Source organism: Penaeus japonicus, unplaced genomic scaffold (assembly GCF_977035675.1).
Source record: "Penaeus japonicus unplaced genomic scaffold, GWHDUDI00000001_assembly GWHDUDI00000042, whole genome shotgun sequence".
Taxonomy (NCBI): Eukaryota; Metazoa; Arthropoda; class Malacostraca; order Decapoda; family Penaeidae; genus Penaeus; species Penaeus japonicus.
Window position 1 is genome coordinate 17,618,524 of NW_028234444.1, and position 27,500 is coordinate 17,646,023.

At 43.7% G+C, this 27,500-nt stretch overlaps 1 protein-coding gene across 1 annotated transcript in view; it reads left to right on the top strand.

Annotated features, from left to right (window-relative positions):
• The first annotated feature begins 6,211 nt into the window (after positions 1-6,211).
• LOC122263111 (uncharacterized) overlaps positions 6,212-27,500 on the top strand; it is a 33,753-nt gene continuing 12,464 nt past the window's right edge. The window contains exon 1 of the mRNA XM_086534865.1: positions 6,212-6,304. The gene's annotated coding sequence lies outside the window, so the exon portion shown is untranslated. The remainder of the gene's footprint in view (positions 6,305-27,500) is intronic.

A 27,500-nucleotide genomic window follows, 5' to 3' on the forward strand; every position in this document is an offset into this window, starting at 1 on the left:
AGAGAGAGAGAGAGAGAGAGACTGTGAGAGAGTGAATGATACACCGAGAAAGAGAGAGAGAGAGACTGTGAGAGAGTGAATGATACACCGAGAAAGAGAGAGAGAGAGACTGTGAGAGAGTGAATGATACACCGAGAAAGAGAGAGAGAGAGACTGTGAGAGAGTGAATGATACACCGAGAAAGAGAGAGAGAGAGACTGTGAGAGAGTGAATGATACACCGAGAAAGAGAGAGAGAGAGACTGTGAGAGAGTGAATGATACACCGAGAAAGAGAGAGAGAGAGACTGTGAGAGAGTGAATGATACACCGAGAAAGAGAGAGAGAGAGAGACTGTGAGAGAGTGAATGATACACCGAGAAAGAGAGAGAGAGAGAGAGAGAGACTGTGAGAGAGCCAATGATACACCGAGAAAGAGAGAGAGAGAGACTGTGAGAGAGTGAATGATACACCGAGAAAGAGAGAGAGAGAGAGACTGTGAGAGAGTGAATGATACACCGAGAAAGAGAGAGAGAGAGACTGTGAGAGAGTGAATGATACACCGAGAAAGAGAGAGAGAGAGGAGAGAGAGAGAGAGACTGTGAGAGAGTGAATGATACACCGAGAAAGAGAGAGAGAGAGACTGTGAGAGAGTGAATGATACACCGAGAAAGAGAGAGAGAGAGACTGTGAGAGAGTGAATGATACACCGAGAAAGAGAGAGAGAGAGACTGTGAGAGAGTGAATGATACACCGAGAAAGAGAGAGAGAGAGACTGTGAGAGAGTGAATGATACACCGAGAAAGAGAGAGAGAGAGACTGTGAGAGAGTGAATGATACACCGAGAAAGAGAGAGAGAGAGACTGTGAGAGAGTGAATGATACACCGAGAAAGAGAGAGAGAGAGAGACTGTGAGAGAGTGAATGATACACCGAGAAAGAGAGAGAGAGAGACTGTGAGAGAGTGAATGATACACCGAGAAAGAGAGAGAGAGAGACTGTGAGAGAGTGAATGATACACCGAGAAAGAGAGAGAGAGAGACTGTGAGAGAGTGAATGATACACCGAGAAAGAGAGAGAGAGAGACTGTGAGAGAGTGAATGATACACCGAGAAAGAGAGAGAGAGAGACTGTGAGAGAGTGAATGATACACCGAGAAAGAGAGAGAGAGAGACTGTGAGAGAGTGAATGATACACCGAGAAAGAGAGAGAGAGAGACTGTGAGAGAGTGAATGATACACCGAGAAAGAGAGAGAGAGAGACTGTGAGAGAGTGAATGATACACCGAGAAAGAGAGAGAGAGAGACTGTGAGAGAGTGAATGATACACCGAGAAAGAGAGAGAGAGAGACTGTGAGAGAGTGAATGATACACCGAGAAAGAGAGAGAGAGAGACTGTGAGAGAGTGAATGATACACCGAGAAAGAGAGAGAGAGAGACTGTGAGAGAGTGAATGATACACCGAGAAAGAGAGAGAGAGAGACTGTGAGAGAGTGAATGATACACCGAGAAAGAGAGAGAGAGAGACTGTGAGAGAGTGAATGATACACCGAGAAAGAGAGAGAGAGAGACTGTGAGAGAGTGAATGATACACCGAGAAAGAGAGAGAGAGAGACTGTGAGAGAGTGAATGATACACCGAGAAAGAGAGAGAGAGAGACTGTGAGAGAGTGAATGATACACCGAGAAAGAGAGAGAGAGAGACTGTGAGAGAGTGAATGATACACCGAGAAAGAGAGAGAGAGAGACTGTGAGAGAGTGAATGATACACCGAGAAAGAGAGAGAGAGAGACTGTGAGAGAGTGAATGATACACCGAGAAAGAGAGAGAGAGAGACTGTGAGAGAGTGAATGATACACCGAGAAAGAGAGAGAGAGAGACTGTGAGAGAGTGAATGATACACCGAGCCTCCGCTCCTCCATTTCCCCCTCTGCCACCTCCCTCCTCCATTTCCTCCTCTGCCACCTCCCTCCTCCATTTCCCCCTCTGCCACCTCCCTCCTCCATTTCCTCCTCTGCCACCTCCCTCCTCCATTTCCTCCTCTGCCACCTCCCTCCTCCATTTCCCCTTGTACCACCTCCTTCCTCCATTTCCCCCTGTGCCACCTCCCTCCTCCATTTCCCCCTGTGCCACCTCCCTCCTCCCTTTCCCCCTGTGCCACCTCCCTCCTCCATTTCCCCCTGTACCACCTCCCTCCTCCCTTTCCCCCTGTGCCACCTCCCTCCTCCATTTCCCCTTGTACCACCTCCCTCCTCCATTTCCCCCTCTGCCACCTCCCTCCTCCATTTCCCCCTCTGCCACCTCCCTCCTCCATTTCCCCCTGTGCCACCTCCCTCCTCCATTTCCCCCTGTGCCACCTCCCTCCTCCATTTCCCCCTGTTCCACCTCCCTCCTCCATTTCCCGCTATACCACCTCCCTCCTCCGTTTCCCCCTGTGCCACCTCCCTCCTCCATTTCCCCCCCTGCCTCCGCCCTAAGCAGCCAACCAGTCCATCCACTTTACTCATTTCACAGGTAAACAAGGGGCGCGTCAGACGACCAAGCAATCTGCCTGGCCTCCTTCCCCCCCTTGACCTCTTTCTGCTTATTCCTCCTCCCCCTTCCTCTCTTCCTCCGGTACTTTCTCCTTGTTAGTGCCTCCTTTATTTGTCTTTTTTCCTACTGCTCGGTTTCTCTACCTTTCCTCCTTCTCCCTTTGTTTTTTTCCTTCCCTTTCTTGTCCTCCTCTCTAGCTCTTCTATTCCTTTTCTTTTTTCTTCTTTCTTTTTCCTTCTCTCTCACTTTCAAAGTTCCCCTTCACTGTTTTTTTTATCCTCTTCTTTCTTCCTCTTGCCCTCCTTTTTTTTAATCCTCTCTCCTAATTCCTCCTCCTTTCCCCCCTCTTCTTTTTCTCTCTCTGCCTCCCTTCTCCTTCTCTCCCCTTTTATTTACCTTTCTTCCTGCCTCTATCCCCTTTAGAGTTCCCTTTCCTCCTTTCCATTTCTACTTTTCTATGTTCTATCTCTTCTTTTCTATCAGTACGTCTTCCATTTTCTTCTCCCACTCCTTCTATTTCAATCTCCCCTTTCTTTCCCTCTGTCTCCTTTTCTTCGTTCCCTCTATCTCATCTCTTTCGTTCTCTCTTTCTCATCTCTTTTCGTTCCCACTATCTCCTTTCCTTCCTCCCCTCCATCTCCTTCTCTTCCATCCTTCTAACTCCTAAGCTTCCTTCTTCCGTTTATCTACTTTGCCTTTTCCTTTCTCTATCCCCTTCTCCCTTTCCTAATTCTCCCTTAACCTCCCCTTCCTTCCTTTCACCTCCTCCTCACTTCCATCCCTCCGCCTCCCTCTTTCCTCTTCGTTCCTCCATCTCCCTCTCCTCCTTTTCCTTCATCTTCTCCCCCCTTCGTTCCTCTGTCTCCCTCTCCTCCCCACTTCATTCCTCCATCTCCCTCTCCTCCTCTTCCTCCATCTTCTACCCCCTTCGTTTCTCCATCTCCCTCTCCTCCTTTTCCTCCATCTTCTCTCCCCCCTCATTCCTTCTCTCCTCCTCTTCCTCCCCCTTCGCTCCTCCCTCTCCCTCTCCTCCTCTTCCTCCATCTTGTCCCCACTTCGTTCCTCCGTCACCCTCTCCTCCTCTTCCTCCATCTTATCCTCCCTTCGTTTCTCCATCTCTCTCTCCTCCTCTTCCTCCATCTTCTCCGCCCCTCATTCCTTCTCTCCTCCTCTTCCTCCATCTCCCTCTCCTCCTCTTCCTCTGTCTTCTCCCCCCTTCGCTTCTCCGTCTCCCTCTCCTCCTTTTCCTCCATCGTCTCCCCCCCCTCATTCCTCCTCTCCCCCTCTTCCTCCATCCCTCCTCCACCATCTGAAATATTAATTCTTTGCTCTCTGGAACAAGGAGAATAAATAAACGGAGGGAAAAATAGAAAAAAAAGTCCACGAGCATATTTGTTCTCGAGAACTGAGAACTCAAATACAGCAATGTTTTAATCTTTTATTTTGTTCTAGTTCGGTATTTTGGCAAGTCTTAAACGCCAGGAGAATATCTCTGGAGAACAGGCGGAAGATCTACTTTTTTCTTTAAGTTCCGGTTACTTATGGTATTACGCTTTGATATGTTAGTCATATCGCGTATGTTTCTATGGGCATTTCAATGTATTATTTATATTTACCTCCATATCTCTCATCTCATCTTTCAGTCTCTCTGTGTGTCTCTTTTACGTTTTTCTTTTATCATCTAAGAGCCGTAAATGAGTTTTTTTTTTTTTTTTTTTTTTCTTTTTAGTTCAACGTTTTTTTTTTTTCATTATGTTTTCCGATTCAAGTTGTTTGAAATGTTTGTGTTTAGTACATAATCCATACTTCATCTCTACCCTATTTCGAGTCCTGAATAGTCTTCAAGAACATCATTAAAATGAAAACTTTGAAGAGAGGGGGGGGAGAGGGATGGAGAAAGAAATATCCTTTAATTAAAAATAACCAAAAAAACATACCTCACCTTTTATCTCTATATCTCCCTCGTGTATTGAAATCCACTTCTGCTCCTAGTACACACACAGGAACGCACACCCACACAAATCCTAACATGTATGTAGCATGTTTTCCTAGCCCACCAGAAGAAGACTTTCATTCTAAGAAAACCAGCGTCTTAGATCTATCTAGGATTGCCCAGGGGATTCGTTGCCAGAGGTATGATGATTCACTTCTTTTGGGTTCTCAGAACTGTATTCATTGATTGTTCAGTGAGAGGAGGAGGGAGTCTATGTACGAGAGAGAGAGGGAGTGGGGGAAAAAATGAGTGAGAGAGAGAGGAAGGGAAGGGAGGGAGGGACGGACGGAGGGGGGGGGAAGGGGATGGAATGGGGGGAGGGATAGAAGGGATGGATAGAAGGGAGGGAGGAAGGAAGGGAGGGAGGAAGGGAAGGGAAGGGATGGATAGAAGGGAGGGAAGAAGGAAGGAAGGAAGGGATGGAAGGAAGGGAGGAAAGGAAGGGAAGGGATGGATAGAAGGGAGGGAGGAAGGAAGGAAGGAAGGGATGGAAGGAAGGGAGGGAGGAAAGGAAGGAAGAGAGGGAGGGCTGGAAGGAAGGGCGGAAAGGAAGGGAGGAAAGAGGGATAGAGGGATGGAGAGATAGAGAGAGAGAGAGAGATTTGATTTTGATTTATTCATACTATATATATTGTGCATCGGAGTATGACGTAAATCTGTCATAAATGTAATGTTTTCTCTACATCATCATTCGAGTAATAATATACAATTATTAAACATCGAACCTAATACCTTTTAATGCCGTAAGCCTAATGTGACTTCTACAGTTAGTAATAATGCCATTTCCACCTCAGCATCCTATAAAAATGAACTACTAAAACCCTTATCCTTGCAATTTCCGTACAAAACTCTTATTTTTTTTATATAACAATTCATACCGAAGTAGATACAGCAAAGAACAACTATTCACACCATTGGCTCGTGGAAAATGAGACAAACAGTTCGAAATTCTTTTGTCTTTTATGGCGAGGTTAAATTCGCGCCATTATTTTGCCTTATCAAAGGTTGGTCAGCTATTTTGGAATACCATGAGCTATAGCAAGTGGATGAGTTAGCATCAGGGATTCCTAAGTGATTCTTTAATTTTTTATGTATAATGTGAAGTGGGTTTCTATAGTCGACTAAGGATAAAGTCCCAGTTTATAAACGAACTTTACACTTGGACTTTACACTGGTTACATAAAGGCGCTTTGTGTGTTTCATTTGGTTTTCGCATCTTTAACATCATTATGTAAAGGCGAAAATCAATATACACCAATGTGGCTATGATAATATGGTCTTTTGACTGAATATGACACTTTACTATTTTCTTTAAAATACGAAACGGTAACACTGTCCGAATAGCAGTCCTCTCAAAATGTGTTTGGATTTATGATAAACAAAAACGCAAGCTAAAGATGTTGAAAACGTATCGTGTAAATATACTTAATTTAGCCATTCGTATCTACACGATACATTCATAACTATGCTGACACAGGCACAGACACAGACACAGACACACACACACACACACACACACACACACCCACACATATGTTCCCGCAAAATAACGAATAACCCACAACGACTCTATAATAACATAATCAACATCCTCCCCATACACTTCCATTTCCGAAATCCCATATCTCCTCGCACTAATCACAGAAAACGCTACAAAATATTGATTCAAAACCCTCGCCTATCTCGAGGCTTCGAACCCAGCCCGCTCACGAAAGCGGGTCACAAAGCCGGCAAAACAGCATTACTGGAATAGCAATCGGAGAAAGTGGATTTGGTGTGTACAACGGAATTCACAACACAAGGTAGATTTTGAATTACAGTGGGGGATACGTGTCTATTTCGTTTTGTATTCGCAGTCTCTATCTATGGGATGTTGTGGAATTGCGTATGCTTTGCGGTTTATTTTCATATTCTTCCGTTTTGTTGTGATTTTCGATGTGTTGTTAATGTGGATGTGGGGGGTAGATAAATGGTAGTTATAATATAAATAGTGACGTAATATGGAGTATGAATATGTATAAAGAAGTGCGCTCACCTATGATATCAGAATTATTGAACATTGAATATACAGTCTTCAAATCATGGCTAGTGCGTTCGTGTATTGTATGAATACATCAGCTTGTTTGTGAACATCGTACAAACAATACACAAAGCTTGAAAAATTCCTGTAATGGTGATGTAGGTTTAATGCTGAGTTTAGGGATGGAAATATCAAAAACAGGTAAGTCTAACAACATGGGTGTGATGTTAACATTATTTACCTGTATTTGAGTTGCGTAAGAATGGGTCACCGGAATGAATAACGACTCAGTGGTGAGTTCACATGAAGTTGGAAGAATACATGTTCCTATTAGTACAATATCTGGTTTATTGAAGTCACACTTGACTGTGGCAGTAGTAGGGTGGTAGTAGTAAGGAAGAGTCACGTCATCAAGTGATAAGACGAAAGGTCTTATTGATTCCTGAATGTTTCCAAATGCGCACTGACCAATGATGTTATGATTGGTGAGGAGTGGGCGTGGGTAAGATGGGCGGTCATTGTCCAGTGGTAATGGGCGGGAGTGACAGACGAAGGTGCGAGGGGTAAATTTTCCGAACAACGACGCGTTACGAAATACCACAAAAGTGGTACCGATGGATTCCTCTCAACTTCTACTATTCATATATAGTGATTTTAATGAGCGCTTCCACCCCTGAAGCCCACAATCTGGGTCCCGATAGTAGGGGAGGGCATGAAGTAGATCAAGGAAATTACGGGGTAAAATGTTACGAAATACCATAAAAATGCTATCGATGGATTCCTATCAACCTCTACTGTTCATATTTAGTGGAAATGGTAAATTTTCCGAATAACGCCGCGTCGCTAAATACCACAAAAGTGGTATTGATGGATTCCTCTCAACCTCTACTATTCATATATAGTGAAATTAATGAGCGCTTGCACCCATGAAGCCCACAATCTGGGTCCCGATAGTAGGGGAGGGCATGAAGTAGATCAAGGAAATTGCGGGGTAAAATATGAATTCCGGCCATATTTCGTATGCAAAATCTTAACCAATTACCTACCTAACTTTGCTTAGGTTTGAAGTTTGCCCTAGCCAAGGGGGGGCTTCGCCCCCCCCTGGACCCCCCCCTTTTTAAGGCAATTCGTGCTACCTCGTGCTACTTCGGTGTCACGAAAACCTTAACCCTTAACTACCTACCTCACTTTCCCTAGTTTTGAAGTCAGCCTTTGCGAAGAGGGAGCTATGCCCCCCTGTGGATCTCCCCTATTCAGGGCACTTCGTGATACTTATGATGCGTAATTAGTCCTGTAGATGAAAATGCCGCGACACGGATAACCCTCACACTGCGCCATGATGACAGCAACTGAGTCTTCGTCTCATATATTCCTCAGGATAGGAAACTAGGACCGATGATGACGCGACCACTCAATAGAGGGCACTATAATTATACTGTAAATAATGGGGAATATTGCGCCATCTGTTGAGAGAACATAACAGCACATGCAGGTAATTCCTTGGGGGTTTCCAGTCCACAGCTTGCTACTATCCGTAAATACGTAAACACAGCCATGTTTGAATTTCAGGGCGAGGATGGTGGATTCGGGATATCTTGCCCAAGGTATGTTGCACGAAGTGCCCTAAAAAGGGGGGGTTCCAGGGGGGGGCGAAGCCCCCCTTTGGCTAGGGATTAATTCAAAACTAGGCAAAGTTAGGTAGGTCATTGGGTTAAGATTTTGCAAGCGAAATATGCCCCGAAGTAGGACGAGGTAGCACAAAGTGCCTTAAGAAAAGAGACCCAGATTGTGGGGTCCAGGGGTGCAAGCGCTCATTAATTTCACTATATATGAATAGTAGAGGTTGAGAGGAATCCATCGATACCACTTTTGTGGTATTTCGTAACGCGGCGTTATTCGGAAAATTTACCGTGGAAATCATGCGCGATTCCACCTCTGGACCCCACAATCTGGGTCTCTTCTTTTAAGGCACTTCGTGCTACCTCGTCCTACTTCGTGGCATATTTCGTGTGCAAAATCTTAACCCAATGACCTACCTAACTTTGCCTAGTTTTGAATTAATCCCTAGCCAAGGGGGGGCTTTGCCCCCTCTGGACCCCCTACCCCCCACCCCCGAAACCACCCTCTTCGCCCTGAAATTTAAACATGGGTGTGTTGACGTATTTACGGATAGTAGCAAGCTGTGGACTGGAAACCCCCAATGAATTACCTGCATGTGCTGTTATGTTCTCTCAACAGATGGCGCAATATTCCCCATTATTTACATTATAATTATAGAGCCCTCTATTGAGTGGTCGCGTCATTATCGGTCCTAGTTTCCTATCCAGAGGAATATGAGACGAAGACTCGGTTGCTGTCATCATGGCGCAGTATGAGGGTTATCCGTGTCGCGGCATTTTCATCTACAGAACTAATTACGCATCATAAGTATCACGAAGTGCCCTGAATAGCGGAGATCCACAGGGGGGCGTAGCTCCCTCTTCGCAAAGGCTGACTTTAAAAGTAGGCAAAGTGAGGTAGGTAGTTGGGTTAAAGTTTGTGATACCGAAGTAGCACGAAGTGCATTAAAAAAGGGGGGGGGACGGGTCCTTGGCTAGGGCAAACTTCAAACCTATGCAAAGTTAGGTAGGTAATTTATTAAGATTTTGCATACGAAATATGGCTGGAATTCATATTTTACCCCGCAATTTCCCAGATCTACTTCATGCCCTCCCCTAGTTGGAAGAATATATGTTCCTTTTAGTATAATATCTGGTTTATTGATGTCACACTTGACTGGCAGTAGTAGGGTGGTAGTAGTAAAGAAGAGTCACGTCATCAAATGATAAGACGAAAGGTCTTGTTGATTCCTGAATCTTTCCAAATGCGCACTGACCAATGATGTTATGATTGGTGAGGAGTGGGCGTGGGCAAGATGGGAGGTCATTGTCCAGTGGTAATGGGCGGGAGTGACAGACGAAGGTGCGAGGGACTGGTTGAGTGCATGATTTTAGGAAGTTTGTTGAAGGAATCGTGATGGCTTGACCGTGTAGTTTTTTTTTAAGAATGAGTGAATGTTGTAGGTGTAACGTAAAGAATGTACCATTAGTCATGTGTGGGAAAGGATGAATATGATGGGCTTTGAAAGAAGATTGGGGTGACAAGGGAATGAGAACAGACAAGCCATATACAGTAAGGAAAGATTTAAGCGATGAATAGAAAGGAATACGTTGATTGAGGGTAAAAGGGGGATGAAGATTGTTAGAGGCTGCAAACTGGAGAATCGGACGGAAGTCCTGAGGTGAGAGAAGGTTAGGAAGTTCTCCTTTGCCTGCTGCAATTAAAGAAGAAACGAAGGAGTTAATGTGTTCTGTAACTTTGTTCACTGTTATTTGATAAGATAGAACATTGAAAGCGAGCTCTGTGAAATGGTTTGCATTACTAATTGTAGTTAAAAGTTTATCGAAGGTATGTGAAATATTAAAAGCATATTTTAGATCATGAATATTATCGGAGATCACGGTAACAGCATGAATGGAAGCGTCGAAACGTTTAATCATTTTAGATAAGGTAGACTTATATTCAGAAAATCGAGACGTAAAGGTATCCTCATCTATTAACACGATGAGTGTTCCATGATCAATTTGTAACCCACGCGACATGATCACCCGCGGCGAGTTCGTGCTTGCGAACAACACGAAGCGCGTGCCGTATTGAGTCACCGTGGAGTTGAGGGCGGAGTCGAGGAGGGCGAATTGCTTATGAGATAAATTGTCATGAGCTTTCTGATTTCGTAGTTTTATTATATCATCAAGGTGGTGGACAGATAAGCTAGAAATGTCGGAAAGGGGTGGCGAAGAGACACTTTAGCTTCAATGTGATCTGCTACAGGGAACACTAAGCCTAGATCCTCAACTAATGCACCGGGCACGGCACGTAACCTCTCGGGTAGGCCTACTGAATTAACGAGTAAGGGCGTCACCAGTGCCAGTAGCATCAGCATCCTCTGAAATAGAGGATATGAAATTAGTGAAGTTACAGTTTTTGTTTAGATCTTTATTTACCACCCTGGCTAACTGCACAGGCATGGGCAAGCTTTGATACATTGATGTAGAGTCATGACATTGTTGCTAACATTGTATTACAAATTAAGGTAATAACATGATTATATTATATAGTATATCAACTGTGAATAGACATTTGATAAATGTTGTAATAGGGTATCATATACCGAATTTCGGATATAGCATAAGTACATCTTCTAGTACAGTTGATGTTATGAAATAATTACATAACTCTGCGTACCTTCTAACTCTTCTACATTGCATTCTGAACTGACCTGCCAATACATTCTGTATCCAAGTCTAATTCTTGCAGTCACAATATCACATTGTCTTGTCCTTGTCTTGCATGAACCATAAATGAATCTCTCCTGCAAAAACTGGTTAAAATGTTTTATGCTACAGCTTTCAGGTCTTTGAGAGTTTGTTAGCTCCATCAAGTCCTCCCTATTGGAGGTTCTTATTATGTGTGAGATCCTAGCAAGAGGTATGCCAAAGTCTATATCCACAATTTGCTTATCACATCCTGCCCTTGCTAAGCGATCAGCATGATCATGTTTAGCGATTCCAACATGCGATGGTATCCACACAAAATGTATAACATGCCCCCGTTCCTTGGCGCGATGTACTTTTATTCTTGTATCATTTACGATATTTCCAGCACCTTTATCAAGAGTGTTCAGAGCCAGGAGAACACTGCGAGTCGCAGAAAATTACTCCTGAGCCTTGAGTTAACAAAGTCTGTGGCTATGAGTATTCCTGCCAACTCAGTTTGCGTAGTGCTCGCCCAGTCATGAACCCTCCTACAATCTTGGTGCTGCAAAATATTTTTATATACAACATAAGCACATCCTGCTCTACTTCCAGACTGTAGGGATCCATCAGTGTAGCACTGAGTCATTATTTAGAGTTTCAAGATACTCATTAATGGTTGCAAGGGTGTGTTGCTTATGTACAGCTGGTGAAACTGTGTCGTTTTTAGGGACATCAGCATAAAATACGTTCAATGTCGACATTTTCCAAGGTGGAATAGAACGTCCATATAGGAACCTACTCAAGGACATATTTAATTGGTGTATGGATTTGTGTCACTTGCAACCATGATTTTGAGTGTGACTCGGTATTGTTATGCAAAGATGAATTCACTATCTTATATTTAAGTTGCCTCTGGAACTCTGTATCACAGAAGGGTTCTTTAATTGCTTTGACACCAAATATAGTATTAATGTATGATATTCTTTCGTAAATAGATGGCAAGTTGAGTTCCTTTCTCATGTTCACAATCCTCGTTTTTTTTTGTGACACCCAGAATGTTCCTCATAGCTGCATTCTGCACAATTTCTAGACAAGTTAACTCTGATTTCCTAAATGATATAAAGTGTAAGGCATGGTAATCTACGACTGACCGTATGTATGATAAGTAAAAGAGTCTTGCAATGTTAACATTGACACCATGTTCTCTGCCAACAAGAGTCTTGAGTGGCTTCAGCCGCTCCCACAGTATTTTCTTTTAAGTTCATAATGAGTTCTGTGTCGTTAAGTCGCCCCGAGATACTTGTACTTGTGGCAAAGATCTATATGATAGTTTGGCAGTGAGATTGTAAGAGGATTGAGTGCCTTGGTTTTTTCAACCAAGATTATCAAACCGCACTCAGTAGCTTTTGTGGACAGTACATTAAAAATCTTTTGCATTCTATCCTCGGATGAGGTTTTAATGCAGATGTCATCAGCATAACAAATAATGGAATCACTGCCCTCAAGTGGTATATTGCTTAATAGTCTGTGCATTAAAATGTTAAATATAATGGGGCTAAGTATGGCCCCCTTAGGTGTGCCAAGCTCAAACATTATAGAGTATGTACTTTTGATTCCCCTGAAGAGAACATGAGCTGATCGGTTTGATAAATACATTTGAATCCACGTTAAAAGTTTACCTTGAATACCAAAGCTAGCCAGTTGCTCAAGGATAAGGTCTCTGATTGCAATATCAAAGGCAGATTTCAGATTGAGAAATACAGTTTGCATGCCTTGCTGAGAATTTGTCAAATATTCTGTAAAGCAGTGCTGAGTGCTACGTCCTGAGAGGAATCCATACAGTCTTGGAGATAACTTGGCATGTATGCGATACATGAGTCTGCTCAAAATAATTATCTCAAGTACCTTGCATAAACATGAGGTCAATGAGACGGGTCGGTATTTATCAGAGTTCGGTTTGGGTATGGGAATGATTAAGCTTTTAGTCCAGGAGCTTGGGAGCATTCCTTGGGATAAGCTTAGTCTGTAAAGATGTAAAAGTGGGTTACCTGGTACCTGAGCAATGAGCCGAAGTACACTATAAGTGATGCCATCCTCGCCTGGGGCAGTTGTCTTACCCTTGCGAAGTACATTATTTAATTCCCACTCAGTTATTTCGGCAAAGTCGGAGGGGTCAGTGGCAGAACAGGCTATGGCAATGTTAAAATTCCTATTTATTTTGTTGTTAAGTTTATCTCTTATTCTTTGTGGAAGTGAGTTCAGCTGAGAGGTTTTGGCCCACTGATCTAGTAACAAATTGGCCTGTTCTAATGGGCTGTGGAACTGCGGAGTGGAGACAGCTTTACCTGACAACCTGCGTTTTTTTTTTCCATACCTCAGCTGCAGAAGTTTGGTGGTTAATACTTTGCAGGAATTGCTCCCAATGTTTACTGCGAATTTGAGCCTTTAATTCTCTGAATTCTTTATTAGCTTTAAGGAATCGTAAAAGATTCTCTGATGTCATGTCATCCCTATAACAATTAGCAAGCTCCTGAACTCGTTTATGCTCTCTAAAGATGGAGCCATTTATCCACTTTGGTGCGTGAGGGACTGGGAAACTTCTTTTTCTTTGAGAGTTTTCTTGAGCAGACCCATGTATTGTAGTATTCAGTAACAACTTTTATCAGGTCCTGAGAGTAATTTTCGATAGTGGTTACGACATAGGTACTATACCAGTCATAAACACGTGCCTTGAAGTGATGCTCCAGTCCCGGTGGGATAGTAATTTTAGGTCTGGGTGCTTTGTGAGCTATGCTTATGCTGTTGTCAACAGTATACTCTGTTAGGATTGCAAAGTGGTCAGTCACTGACTAACTCTCGAACCAGTGAAGTACAAACATTACCATGTACAAGATCTTTGCCAATTACATAATCTAACCTGCCACCTGCCAAATGAATCTGTTTATCTGTGTCATATACAGTCATTGATCTTCTATTGAAGAAATGCTTTATTTCCTCCCCATTGCTGTTACTCTGGTAACACCATGAAATCTCCCATACATAATGTCTTGATTATGGAAATTGGGTAGAGAACTAGTCAGAAACTTTGATTAATTCTTAAATGATGGAACTGTACGTCTTTTTACTAGTTCATGTGGCAGTGTTAGCTTTACTTAAGTCAACAAACCCGTCATGGCTGTATTAACATATGAGCAGCTGCAAACATTTCTTGTACGCAGATTACATCGACATTGTTTTTACGAATATAAAACTGTCATTAAGCCTATTTGATTGTGAGGAGTTTTTTATTTGATAGTCTATACTTCATTCTGCAATAATAGGTCAGACCTTAATTTAAATTTTCTGCTTCGTAGCTCAATCCCCAATTGGTGTATTACCTTCCCTCATTATCAGCATATCATGACACCGTGTGTCATCGCGGGATTCTTTATCACTGATGGCAGTATTTGTTCTTTTAGTTGTGACGTCACCACTAAGGGATTCCCCGATGCGGGTGGGCATGTATTTTCCGAAAAAAAAATTGTATGCACTGGGAGGTGGTTGCTCTCCTTTCCATACTATTCGGATGTGGTTGAGTGGCTGGCCATCTTTATACACTCTGATGGCCTTGTGAACTCCCTCGAGCGCATATGCATTTTCAAGGGTGCGAGCTCCTTGTTGTAATGAGTGACGTCATATTTCCCTCCCTTCTTTGGGTTGATGACGAGCGAGAGAGTCTCCTCGCACGAGTTCAAGGGGTGTGGCCCCGTGACGGAGCGGTGTTGCCTTGTGCCTTCGGGGAAGGCGAGATGAACATATTTCTTACTTGGTGCAAGTGTAGGCTTGATAACATTTTCATGTTTCTTCTTGGGTTTACGATTTACTAAAGTAAAGCCGGTATCATCATCTTCATCAGTACCTTCCACATGGGTATCAATAGTACTGACATCAGTGGCTGCAGCAATGGCTGCAGTGCTCGCTTCTTCCATGGGTATGCATATATCAGCTGTGGCGCTGTGAAATTCGTGCACACTTTTGGTGTATTACCGTAGAATTTTGTGATTGGTTAGTCTCGACTGCAGGAGAATAATAGTCACTGGCTCTCTTTAACACGTCAAAATGGAACCAAGTGTCAGAATTAGTACTTAAACAGAGAGCAAGCTTTAGACGCATGGAATCATTAGCATGAATTTTGCGAAATACTAAGCGTTCCAATACCGATAGATTTGTGGCGAGCAATTTTATGTTGGTAGGAGAGAATCTGGTCTCTAGATTTCGTAATAAATATTCCGCATAGTTGTCAGAATATTCAGGCTTGTGTGTTGCTTGAAAAAGAGAAAATGGGGTGTATCTCCTAATAGTCTCATCCCAATTATCAGATGTGCTGTCAACTAATGACCTCATGAAGGAGAGGATGGAACTGTTTAGCCGTTCTGTGATCCCATTACTTTGTGGCCTGTAATGTTAGATATTTACACGGGTTACATTCATTAAATTACAGAGATTGTTCATGACCTTGTCTTGGAATTCTGTCCCGTTGTCGGATGAGAAATACATTGGTGCTGTATATCTCTGAACGAAGTCATGAAAGGCTTTTGCAATGTCTTTTGCAGACTTGTTAGGGATGGGGACCAACTCACAAAATCGGGAAAAAATATCGATGAACACGAGGATGTGTTTATTACCAATGCGGGAGATCATAAACCCTGACAGTGTGTCACATGAAACTTTTTCAAAGGGAAAATTTGAAATGCCGTAATGCAACGCTGGTGCAGGTTGATTAGTTGAACCCTTGTAATATGGGCAACAATTACATGACTTGACATGCTTTTTTACCTTGGAAATGAAAAGAGGGAAGTAATACCTGTCTCAGGCCATCTGAACGGCTTTGTACACGCCACATTGGGCTGCTTCTCGCAATTCGTGCACGAGTTGGAGGACTCCGGAATCACTACAATGTTTCTAGTGAAACCCTGACGTCTTTTAATCTTCTTGGGGGGTCGCTCTTCGAAAGAGAAGGCCATTGTCGTTAATTAAAAAATCGCGGACAAGGAGACAAGACGGCCGACCGGATCCAAAGGTTCATATCTTGCAAGTTTCTGCATTATCTCACAGTAAACTGGGTCCTCATTTTGCGCGTGGCGGATATCATCCTCGGAGGGGGGATGTAAGGGTTGGTTAGCTGTGTTAGCTAACACCGGCGCGGGTGGAGGGACGTTCTTAAGCTCTGTAAAGCTAAGGGGGAAGGAGTCTGAAGAATCCTTATCATTCGAGTTAAGATAACGGTGCGCGGGAAAGAGCGTCCGCTACGACGTTTTGTCGACAGGTAAGTAGACGATTGTTACATCATACTCTGCCAAAAGTTCAAGGGCACGGGCTCGTCTCCCATGTGGATCCTTTCCGTGCAAGACGGCCGTAAGAGCGGAGTGGTCGGTGTGCAAATCAGTTATATAGCCAAGTACCAACTCCTGTGGCGGAGTGACCAGGTAATAGCCAGAAGTTTGCGGTCTGTACTGTGATATGACCTTTTGGCAGGCTTAAGCCTTCTGCTTGCGAAGGCAAAAGTTTACCATTTACCTTCTGATGAAGTGTTGATCCAAGTCCAATGTTAGAAACGTCAGTTGTGAGAACGAAGTTCAGCTCAAAGTTAGGGAAGGCCAAAACAGGCGCATTGACAAGCAAGGATTTCAGGTACCGAAACGAGTCATCTGTGTCTTGATTCCACTCAAAGGGAACATCCTTTTTGAGTAATTTGTTGAGCAGTGCCGCTATTGTTCCATATCCTTTAACGAACGGAAAGACCAAGTAAGGACTTAAGGTCTTTTTGGTTTTGCAGTTCTGGAAAGTCGATCACAGCTTGCACTTTGCTTGCGTTAGGTAGAATACCATCAGATGTTAAGGTATGGCCCAGGAAATCAAGTTTTGAAAGGAAGAATTGACATTTGCTCGGGTTTATGGTAAGATTTGCGTCTGCCAAATGTTCGAAAACCTGTCGAATTTTCCTCTCATGTTCAGAGATTGAGGGAGAACAAAAAAAATATCTAAGTAAACTAACACTTGATCGTTTATCATGTTATCTAAAACAATTGGCATTAATCTAGTGAATGTAAGAGGGGAATTGCGTAATCCAAAGAGTGACCCAGGTTGGTGGAAAATGCAGTAAGGGGCTGGCTGTCCCTAGCCATTGGCACTTGTATAAATCCTTTAGCAGGGTTGAGAGCAGAAAAAACTTCTTTCTGGAGCCAATATCTTGTAACAACAGACGGAGATTCGGGAATTGGGAATGGGTTGGGAACATTAACAGTATTGAGCCGACGATAATTCACCACAGGCCTGAACGATCCATCCTTGTTAGGGACAAGAATCATGGGACTAGCCCAGGGGGAATTACTTGGTTTAATTATGTTCATTTCCAACATTCCTTGCACTTCATTTTCGAGAGGCTTCTGCTTTGAGTGGGGAATTTTATATGAAGGTATATAAATTGGTTTAGCGAGAGAAATGGAGTGCTTGTAACCAGCTTACTTGCTGGCAACAGTTGTAGCCCACTGGTTGCCAACAGTTGTAACCCACTGGTTGCCAACAGTTGTAACCCACTGGTTGCCAACAGTTGTAACCCACTGGTTGCCAACAGTTGTAACCCACTGGTTGCCAACAGTTGTAACCTACCACTGGGAGCAGTTGTAATACACCAGGTTCCGGCCGAGGCCGGAACTCAGAGCTGTTCGCTCTTGTCTGTCTGTCTGGCCTCTCTGTTCTGATCTGTCTCTGGGTTCCTTGTGTGTCCTCAAGTATAAATCCTGAGTCAACTTTCTATGCCTAAGGCCTTCCGTTAGCATAGACAGCTGTTTAGAGAAGCTGGAGTTTCGAGGCGGAAATAAACACAGGAAATGGGTGCGTCGGGTCAAAACAGACTGCCAGTGATATTGCATTGAATTAAGTAGAAATATATGATAAATGTCTCTGGTCGCATGATGTACAATACCAGTGCATTACATCGCTCGGACCACCCTACTAGATGGCCCCCGGTTTCAAGTTGTTTGTAAAATCAATAAAACATTTTTTTAAGTAATTAAAAAAACTACTTTGATACGTTTATAGAGCAACTCAAGACAAAGAAAACAAGACCAAAATGAAGAAAATCGCATAATAAATAAAAAAGTAATTCGAAAAAAAACGAACAGGGGGTGATCAAAACTTACGTTCTGAGATACAGCGCCTTGAAGTTAGACGAACTCTTTAAAACCTTCCTGCCGCATATTCCAGGTCTTGTAGTTTCCTGTTTCGCATTTTGGTCTTTGGTTCAATGTTCATTCTCTCATCTTGTTTGCCTAAGTATGTCTTGCGAATATTCGTGTGCTCCACACCTAGAATAGTATCTAGGCAACTTGCCGCATATCCCCAGTTGTAGTCTGCAGTACCCTGTGCAGCAGCGAAGTCCAGCATTGGTTTATTTGCATTTTTATGCTTTGGGCAAATTTTCCATATGCATGCGTGCAGGGACTCGTTGGGATTCTGTGTTTTCCCACGCAAACACTTTATCATCATATCATCACCTGTCAGCCGATCGTAAATGGCTTTTACTTGTGAGAGTTCCTCTGCTGGCAGCTCAAATTTTATTTTCATAGTTTTATGGCTTTTGGGTTTTTCACCATTTGCCACTGCTCTATTATAAAAACACCAGGAATCCCTGGTGGATGGGCACAGTTGATGCGTTGGCTTTGCATCAGTTGACGAACAGTGATGAAATGATGCGATGATGTCCTCCCTCATCTCCTCTACAGTCGTATTCCTTCTCCGCCTGACAGGTACTCCGAAATAGTACTGCAGACGTGTTATGACATTGTCTGTCAGTCTATTTCGGCCTCCTAAACTTCTATTCCTGTTCTTACTTCCATCTGGAAGTATTTCGGTCGCAGATTGTTTGCATAAATTACGAAGGCCAGATCCAAGGCGCTTCGCAACATGGTTTACGCACTCCTCTTTTCTTACAGGGTTATCTTCTCCATAAGGCCCAGTATTTCCATTCATCTTACAAACTGCGAGATAGGCACTACTATCACCATCGGAGATAAATGTGGTGTACCTCATGTTGTGTGCAAGCGAGCGCCCCCACAGAATCACTGCAGCACCAGCTTCCATCCCACCTGAGGGGCCTTCATAATTTATGTGGCACACATCACCGTGCCCTGCATGCCACTCATCAAATTCTTCCTTACTTACACTTTTCTTCTTTTTTGTACATGATTCACAGAATTTTGACATTGTCTGATAATCAATTATGTGGCCAGTGTTAGCATCAATGACAGCACCCGCACCTAACAATGACCTTATCCACTCCCCTAAACCACCATCCAAAAAGCATGTAGATGGGGCTTCTGCGGATCGGTGTGTTGATCCTCTTGACTTCTCATTTATGGCCTATTCTGCTCGTGTCAGAGACTTCGTGGCTTGGGGTGGGGCACTCGTGTTATGCCCAAAATCCGCGGTGGGCAGTCTTGGGTTGCCATGATAGATGGGTGTCGACGTGCAAGAAGTTATGTAGCACAGACAGGCCGGCTGCTATGGGCGGTGGTGTTTGTTAGAACAGGTGGAACAGGCGGGTGGGCGGGTAAAGTTCTTACTGTGGTATGGTCGGTGGGCTGGAACTTCAGCGTATTCTCTCCATTTTTTATATCAATGGTAGCATTTGGCGCAGCGGCTTCTTCGGAGTTGTGAGTCCGTGATGGTATCGAAACGATCATGGGTCATCGTCTCTGGGAAAATGGAACACTGAAGGAGCTGGTTTGTCGACCAGTAGTCATCTAAGACAGGGTGGGACTTGGATACCCATGAGCATGCAAAGCCCCAGATACTTTTGAAGCTTCGCAACATCTGTGACACTCCACTTCTTCATGTGCGGTGAAGAGGTGGGTGGGTTCTGTTCGGCATACCGGTTCGTGTCCTCCATCATCGTCTCCCACAGCTCCGGAGTAAAGGAGTCAAATACCTCCTTCACCGATGAGTCCGAGCACAGGTGGTCATGCTTGACATCCAGGTGGCCAGCAAAAGCAAAGCGGCGAGGTACATTCTCCTTCTTCCACTCGAAGCGTGGGGTTCCTTGGGCGTTCTCCTGTGCAAGGCATTCAACAGTGACGGAAAGCGGTTGATCGAAATCAATGGAGATGTCAAGACCCGAGACATACTCCAGTTCCTCCCAGTCGTCATCGCTATCCAGCTCCTCGGGGTCGAAGTCGAAAATTAGGGAAAATGAATGGATGAGGGAGGGGGTGAAGGGGAAATGAGAACACCGCTAACACGACATACACCTAACTTGCCTTGGCTGCTGGGCTGATGTCCGGATTTCTTGTTGCTTGGAGATATCCGATGCGTTTTCCTCGACGATGGCGATGCACTTGGTCGGGGTGTAAGGTATGCAACGGGTGGTAGGTAGCGATCGAGCGAGAGTGGAGGTTGTTTCTGGGTCTCTTTTGCTAAAAGAAAAGTCCTGACACTACAACCAGTTTATGAGGGGTGCTCACAAAAGGACTTCAGCAAAAGCAAGGGCATTTTCTCTATTCATTAAAGTGGTAGTGAGGAGATTAGCAACAGTTAAAATCACAGTCGTCGCTCAGAGCAGCACGGGGGAAAGCAATGCTGTGGTGTCAAGGAGTGTTCTCCGGGAAACAGGTCAGAGGTCAGCTGCAAGGAGGACTTGGGCTGCTTGATCGACGCAGAAAACTTCCAAAATTAGCCCAGGGGGCACCTGCATACGCGCCGGCTTGGCGTGGGTCCTCGTGACATCTGGTTGGTCTCCTGGGATCTGAAGGTGTCGGAGTGGCAATGAGGTCCTGGTGCGGTCAGGGCGTCCCTTGGGAAGTGGCTGGAAGGGATGAGTTTGTAAAATGCTGTTTTGTTGGTTGTTTCTATACTGCACTTAAGTTCGACTGAGCATGATTTTCTCTGACTGTTGCTATAAGAGAACCCATATGTTGCAACCCTCTTTGCAATATTCAGAACACCCCCCCTGTGGACCTCCCCTATTCAGGGCACTTCATGATACTTATGATACATAATTAGTTCTGTAGATGAAAATGCCACGTCTACGAATAAGCTTCACACTGCGCCATGATGACAGCAACTGAGTCTTCGTCTCATATATTCCTCATGATAGGAAGCTAGGACCTATAATAATGTTGTATTCTGTCAAAAATGTTATCACTTGGTCTGATTACTTGACTTGAGATGTTCACTAGACAGTGTCTTGAGTTTTTGTTGTTTTTCCATATTTTTACTTCTGGCTCCAGGTTTTGGTGGGATTCAGTTTCTCTAAATTTAGGTCCATGAGTTCTATTTGGAGTATTGCCTGGGCTACTGGGTTCCATTTGAGACTAGTCGATCTTGATCAAGTAGCATCTCCCTTATATATCTCTTCTGTTCTCCATTGTTTTTTCTTTCGCCTTTTTCTTGAGCATTATTAAGGTCATAGTCATAACTCTTGATATCCTCATTGCTGCATCTCTGTGTGCCTGTTCCTGTAGTCTGACAGCTGGATCTGGATCTCCATGAGGGCATGATTATCTTGTCACTGAGGCTGAATTTGTTGGACAGGTTTGCTTGTCATGTTTTTGTCTGGCTCCTAGTGTATGATTCATTCTTGGAGTCATAGCAAGATTTTCACTATTGCTTTTCTGAGTGAGTCCATCTGTTATTGGAGTTTGTACAGTTGCCTTTGGGTTCTGCAGAAGAGATTCGGTGTAGCAGGCTATCTCTTTCCAGCTAGTGTAAATTCTGTGACTCCTAGATGATAATTGCCTGCTGTTGTGGGTTATCGGCTGGAAATTCTATGTTGTCCACGAAACCCTCCCTTGTCCCTGTTATCCATGACTCTGAGTTGCTGTCTGGTCTGGTTGTATTCCTTTTCCTAAAAGGTAAAAGTAATATTAGATATGTATTTTAACCCATTGCGGATGAGTAGCATTTTCTATGTCTGGCCGCTCAGATGGGTTGGAGTAAAAGGCGTGTGACCTGCCAGCCTGGGCTTATTTCCGAGTGAGCTATAAGCACCCTGCTGGCACTGTTGTAAACCACCGGTGCCATCAGTTGTAAGCCACCAGCTGGCACTCGTAAGCCACCCACTGCTGCCATCAGTTGTAATCCACCAGTTGTAAGCAGCTTGCTGGCACTGTTGTAACCCACCACTGAGAGCAGTTGTTATAACCACTCGATGCCCTGTTTGTAGGTCGGTGGATAAGAGACAGACGTTCACGTGCCATGGTCTTTATTGTGGACTCTGGCTAATACAGATTCCGGCCGTGAGGCCGGAGGTCAGAGCTGTTCGCTCTTGTCTGTCTGTCTGACCTGTCTGTCCTGAACTCTTTGCCATCAGGATTCCTGTCGTCCTCAAATACAAATTCTCAATCACTTTCTATGCCTCGGGCCTTCCGGTGTTGGAGTTCCAAGACGGAAACGAACACAGGAGACAGGAAGCGTCAGGTCAAAATACACTGCCATCGATATTGTGAGAGGTGCTCACAAAGGGTTTTTGAAGCCAAAGTCTGGTATTCTTGACTCCTTTATTTGGTGAATATCGGCACGGTTGAAATAGAAATAATTACAGGTCTCGATGGCTTCTGTTCTCTGTTCGGTGCGCGTCTCGCGGACGGGGCGGGCTCGGAGCGCCGGCTTGGCGTTCGCGGCGCCTCTCCGAGGCGAAGCCAGGTGTGTCTGCAAGCGAGGTCTGTAGAGAGAGAGAGGGTATGACCTGAGGTCAGCCCGTTTTATCTTGACCTAGGGAGACGCCATGAACAGTTGCTTCTTCGTTTTTATAGCATCATGATCACGTGGTAATCTTATGTCTCCACGTGGCTTCAACGTGGTCTCACAGACTGCCCGGCCACCTAAAAAAAGGCTTGTCCTCAAGCCGTAAAGTTGAAGTCGTCCTTGAAGGGCGAATGTGTCGTCCGGCATTGCGTGGTTCAGGTCAACTTCTAACTCTGGCGGTGATGTGTGCGCGTCCCGGTGGCGCGTTCATGTCGTTGCTACGTCCCGGATGTAGGATCCGTTTCTTCGCTTCACATGTTCTTCTGTATTTGGCTGCTGCTGCTTTGCTATTTTACAGGTGGGAGTTCCACGTTATGAATTGAGGTTGTCCGGCTGTCCTCTTCGACGGGTGCCACACTCTTGGTTTCTGGGAAATGACGGCCATGCTCTCTTCTGGGCGTTTTTGGCGTCTGCTGCTTCTGAGCTTCCAAACCGTGGTGTCTTTTGGGCGACCACGTTCCGGGCCTCGTTTCGTAGTTAATGGAATTCCGTAACCTGCTTGATAACCTTTACATACAGGGCCAAGGAAAGAAACAAAGAAAGACGAACAGAGAGTGGAGGGGCGGGGGTGTATGCATAGTTCGATATTTTATATAATATTTACTTTGTTTTTCTTTCTTAGATTTTACTTTTCATTTTTTGTTAGTGTTTTTTTTTTCTAAGAAAGATAGATAAAGGAGGGAGATGCTTGCAGCGACCCGCAAGGGACTACTTGAACTGCAAGCTTCTCAGGGAGAGGGAGACAACAGTGGCAACCGGCAAAGGTTTACTTGAACCACTGAGAGTCTCAGAATAAATTAGAAAGGATGCTACAAAACAGTTAAGTCGTGCAAATAACTATCATATATTGTATCAACAAACTTCGGGCGATAAAAGAATTATTGTGGGTGGCACTAAGTAGTCCTATCGAATTATTGTTTTAATTCATTAATTCGTTTTATGCCATGACACTGTCGTAGTGTCAAGTATGTTCGTGAACAAAATTGTAAATAGCTATTGCAAGAGTAAGAGATAATTGCTAGTTTATAGAAATACAATGCTAATATCTATCCACTTTAACTTTCGACAAACTAAGGACGATAAAAAGAATTTTGTGGGTGGAGAGTTCTCTACCGAATTACTATGAATCCATTCATTTTATGCCATGACACAAAGTTAGTGCCAAGTATGCCTGTCAACAGAAGCGTGGGGTGAGCTATTTTAAAGTAAGAAGGGTAGATGATGCATCTACAGTGAGCAATAATTTCGAAATAGAAAGTTAACATGAGAGAGAGAGAGTTTGAGAATATGTACGTATGTATGAGTGAGTAAGAGGTGTTATTTCAAGTTCGTATGGAATTATTCCTTTTTAAAAGATAAAAAGATAAAATAAATACTGTATCTAACTTAATAACTTAGTCTTACATACATAATAATTAACTATGATAATAATATCAAATTCGTAGATGATTATGAAATCGCACTTGACATATGCGAATAACAATGATAAAAATGAAGTAATGATCCGAATTGATTACTCGTTCAATCTGAAATCGCACAAGTACAAACGACTTATGCAACTGGCGTGGAACCTTTTTACACTGCGTTTGACAGGCGAAGTTGAGCTTACGTAATGTATATGAGACATGAAAAAATGAATAAAATCGAATTTGCCTTTTTAATTCAATTTAAAATAGAGCAAATACGAATTAATTGAGAATGATATTAGATTTAGTTAATTAATATGAATAACAAAAGGGAGAAAGCATAATTCATTTATCATATTCCATATGGTTAATATGAATATGAAAAATGAAAGGAAAAGAGAGTATATTGCACTTTACTATATCTCTCTCACAACATGATTGCGAAGATTTAACAAACCCAAATAAACCTTATCTGATTATGAACGAATCCCGCACGGTTGTGAAGGATCGTCGGTCTTCAAGATAGCGGTTTTATGAGACATCAGGATTGACAAGGCTGGTTTGCCAAGCCTTTCTGAAGGTTTCATCGTCGTAACATGAAGGCCTTGCTTATTAAATGATATGTTTCTACTTAATATCGATGACGGGTAAAAAGTGGTATAAAAGAGACTGAATATTTTCACAACACAAGAGATGTAATTGACGCGTTTCGGGTTACCCCGTCTTCAGAACTACATGCTACATCAAGTAAACAGGAACATATATATATATATATTAGTCAAAAGCTGACGACCCAGCTGATTCCCGTGACCTCTCGATCGTTGTCCGCATGATAGACGTTGCCGCGACCTTCGATAATTTGAAGCGACCTGACGCTGTGTTCATGTTCTCCTCCGTCGCGATGTATGCAGCTTCCATCATTTTTCTTTTTAATTGATTTAATCCTTCATGGATCACTTTGGCCCGTTTCCAATCCGGTAGATGTCCCGCTTCATCTACGTGTACCACCATGGCGTTGGATGTTCTGTGGTGTCGGGCGTCGGCTCGATGTTCACTGATCCTGGTGCTGAATCCACGTCCTGTTTCACCATAATATGCTTTCTCGCATCCGTTGCATGGTATGCAATATAAGGCGCTGTCAGGATTCTTTGTAGACGGCTTTCTGTTGCGTATTACGTCACCTATTTTTGCACCGGAAGTGTTGGCGATATTGATGGAGCTTCCGAAATACCGATTTACCGCCTCAGAGATGTTGCATTGAGGTAGCACTAGGAACTTTGGAGGGGAAGAGGCTTCGGTTCTTGACCTCGTTATAATGAACTCCGCCTTCTTTCGGAGTTTCAGAAGAAGTCCCCTAGGGTATTTGTGCTTCATAAATGCCTCAGTAATATACTTCATTTCATCGTCTAGGAATTCAGGGCTGCATATCCTCAAAGCCCTGAGGGAGAATCCTATAACGACTCCTGATTTAGTTTTATTACTGTGTGCGGAGTAATAGTGTATGAAATCATCTTTGTTCGTTGGCTTTCTGTATACTGAAAAACGTAGGTCGTTATCGCCCCGATGGATCACAGTATCGAGAAAAGGCAGCTTCTGACATTCCTCTTCCTCTATGGTGAACTGGATCTTGTCGTGCACGGCATTCAGTTGCGTAAGCGTTTGATGTAAGCACGATCTCCTAGGGACGATTACCAGGACGTCATCTACGTATCGAAGCCAAGTCGAACGTCTGCCGATTATGTTCATATAGTGGTCTTTTTCTAGTGTTTCCATGAAGAGGCAGGCCAGAACCGCGCTTAGTGGTGAGCCCATAGCGAGACCGCTGACCTGTCGATACTCCTCTCCTGCAAACTCGAAAGACCCGAAGCTCACGCACAGTTTCACGAGTTCTATGAAGTCGTGTTCAGGCAGCGGGAGCAAACTATCTTCCATGGTGCTGACGACCCTTTCAGCTGCTCGGACGGCTCCGTCAGTGGGAACATTGGTGAAGAGGGATTTGACGTCAAAACTAGCCAGCTTCTTATTTTTGCACCTAGAATTTTGGAGTCGTTTGATGAGATCGTCGGAATTCCTGAGGTGGGAATCACTGATAATTTCGGAAGCTCCATCAAGATCGCCAACACTTCCGGTGCAAAAATAGGGTGTAGCGTGGCTTGGGGGGCGGGGGATAATTTATACATGGAATATTCCTTAAAATACTAACGAACTAGACTCGTGAGTTTATATACATAGCGAGTTGTAGAATTATAGAATTCGATAATACAAACGAGTGATTAACGAATGAGAAAAAAAATTGTAGCATCATAGAAAAAGAATTGAAACATACAAAATTACTTTCTTTAAAGTTGTTTTACGGCAAAATATACAATACATTTAACGCAGTTATTAAATGAACAGTTCGATCACCGATAAGAATGTAATTATAATGTTGAAAGTGTGAGAGAAAAGAACACTTTGCCTAACAGAGAACGTTTGAACTTCTTTCACTGTTAAAACACATAAGCACACGTATATGGGGGACATAGAGAAAGTAGAGAAATAAGGAGAATTGGCCCATTGTATGTACTTACGGTTTTGTGAAGAATGTCGAGCGGAAACATTTCGGAGGGAAGTTTTAGGTGCGTTTGTGCAGAGGGGTCCATCTTGTGTCCGAATTTCTCGATTTTTCTTGCTCGCTGCGTGGTCACGTTGCCAGGGCTTATGGTTCCAAATCTTGATGTTGGAATCGCCTGGGTGTTCCTATGGCCTTACGTCCTGACACATTCTTGCAATGTAGGTTGCCATTTTGCAGAACTCTTGCTGTGCTAGATATAGCGTGGCGAGTTTTCGTAGATTTTCGGAGATTTTCGAACAGAACGGGTCCTCACCGCGGCCACCATTTTGTGAGAGGTGCTCACAAAGGGTTTTTGAAGCTAATGTCTGGTATTCTTGACTCCTTTATTTGGTGAATATCGGCACGGTTGAAATACAAATAATTACAGGTCTCGATGGCTTCTGTTCTCTGTTCGGTGCGCGTCTCGCGGACGGGGCGGGCTCGGAGCGCCGGCTTGGCGCTCGCGGCGCCTCTCCGAGGCGAAGCCAGGTGTGTCTGCAAGCGAGGTCTGTAGAGAGAGAGAGGGTATGACCTGAGGTCAGCCCGTTTTATCTTGACCTAGGGAGACGCCATGAACAGTTGCTTCTTCGTTTTTATAGCATCATGACCACGTGGTAATCTTATGTCTCCACGTGGCTTCAACGTGGTCTCACATATATTGCATTGAATTAAGTAGACATACATAATCAATATCTTGGGTAACATAATATCAGTATCAGTGCCTTACATGAGCCACCCCCCCAGCACATGTCACTAGCTTTCTCGCTCTCTTCCAGCCTCTCTGTAACACTAGAACCATTTTTGTGTAGGTCGTTTTTTTAGTGTTTTGCCCTGTTTCTAGTCTCATATAAACAATCTAACAGGCTTTAGCAATGTTATGATTGATTGAAAATGTAGTATGTA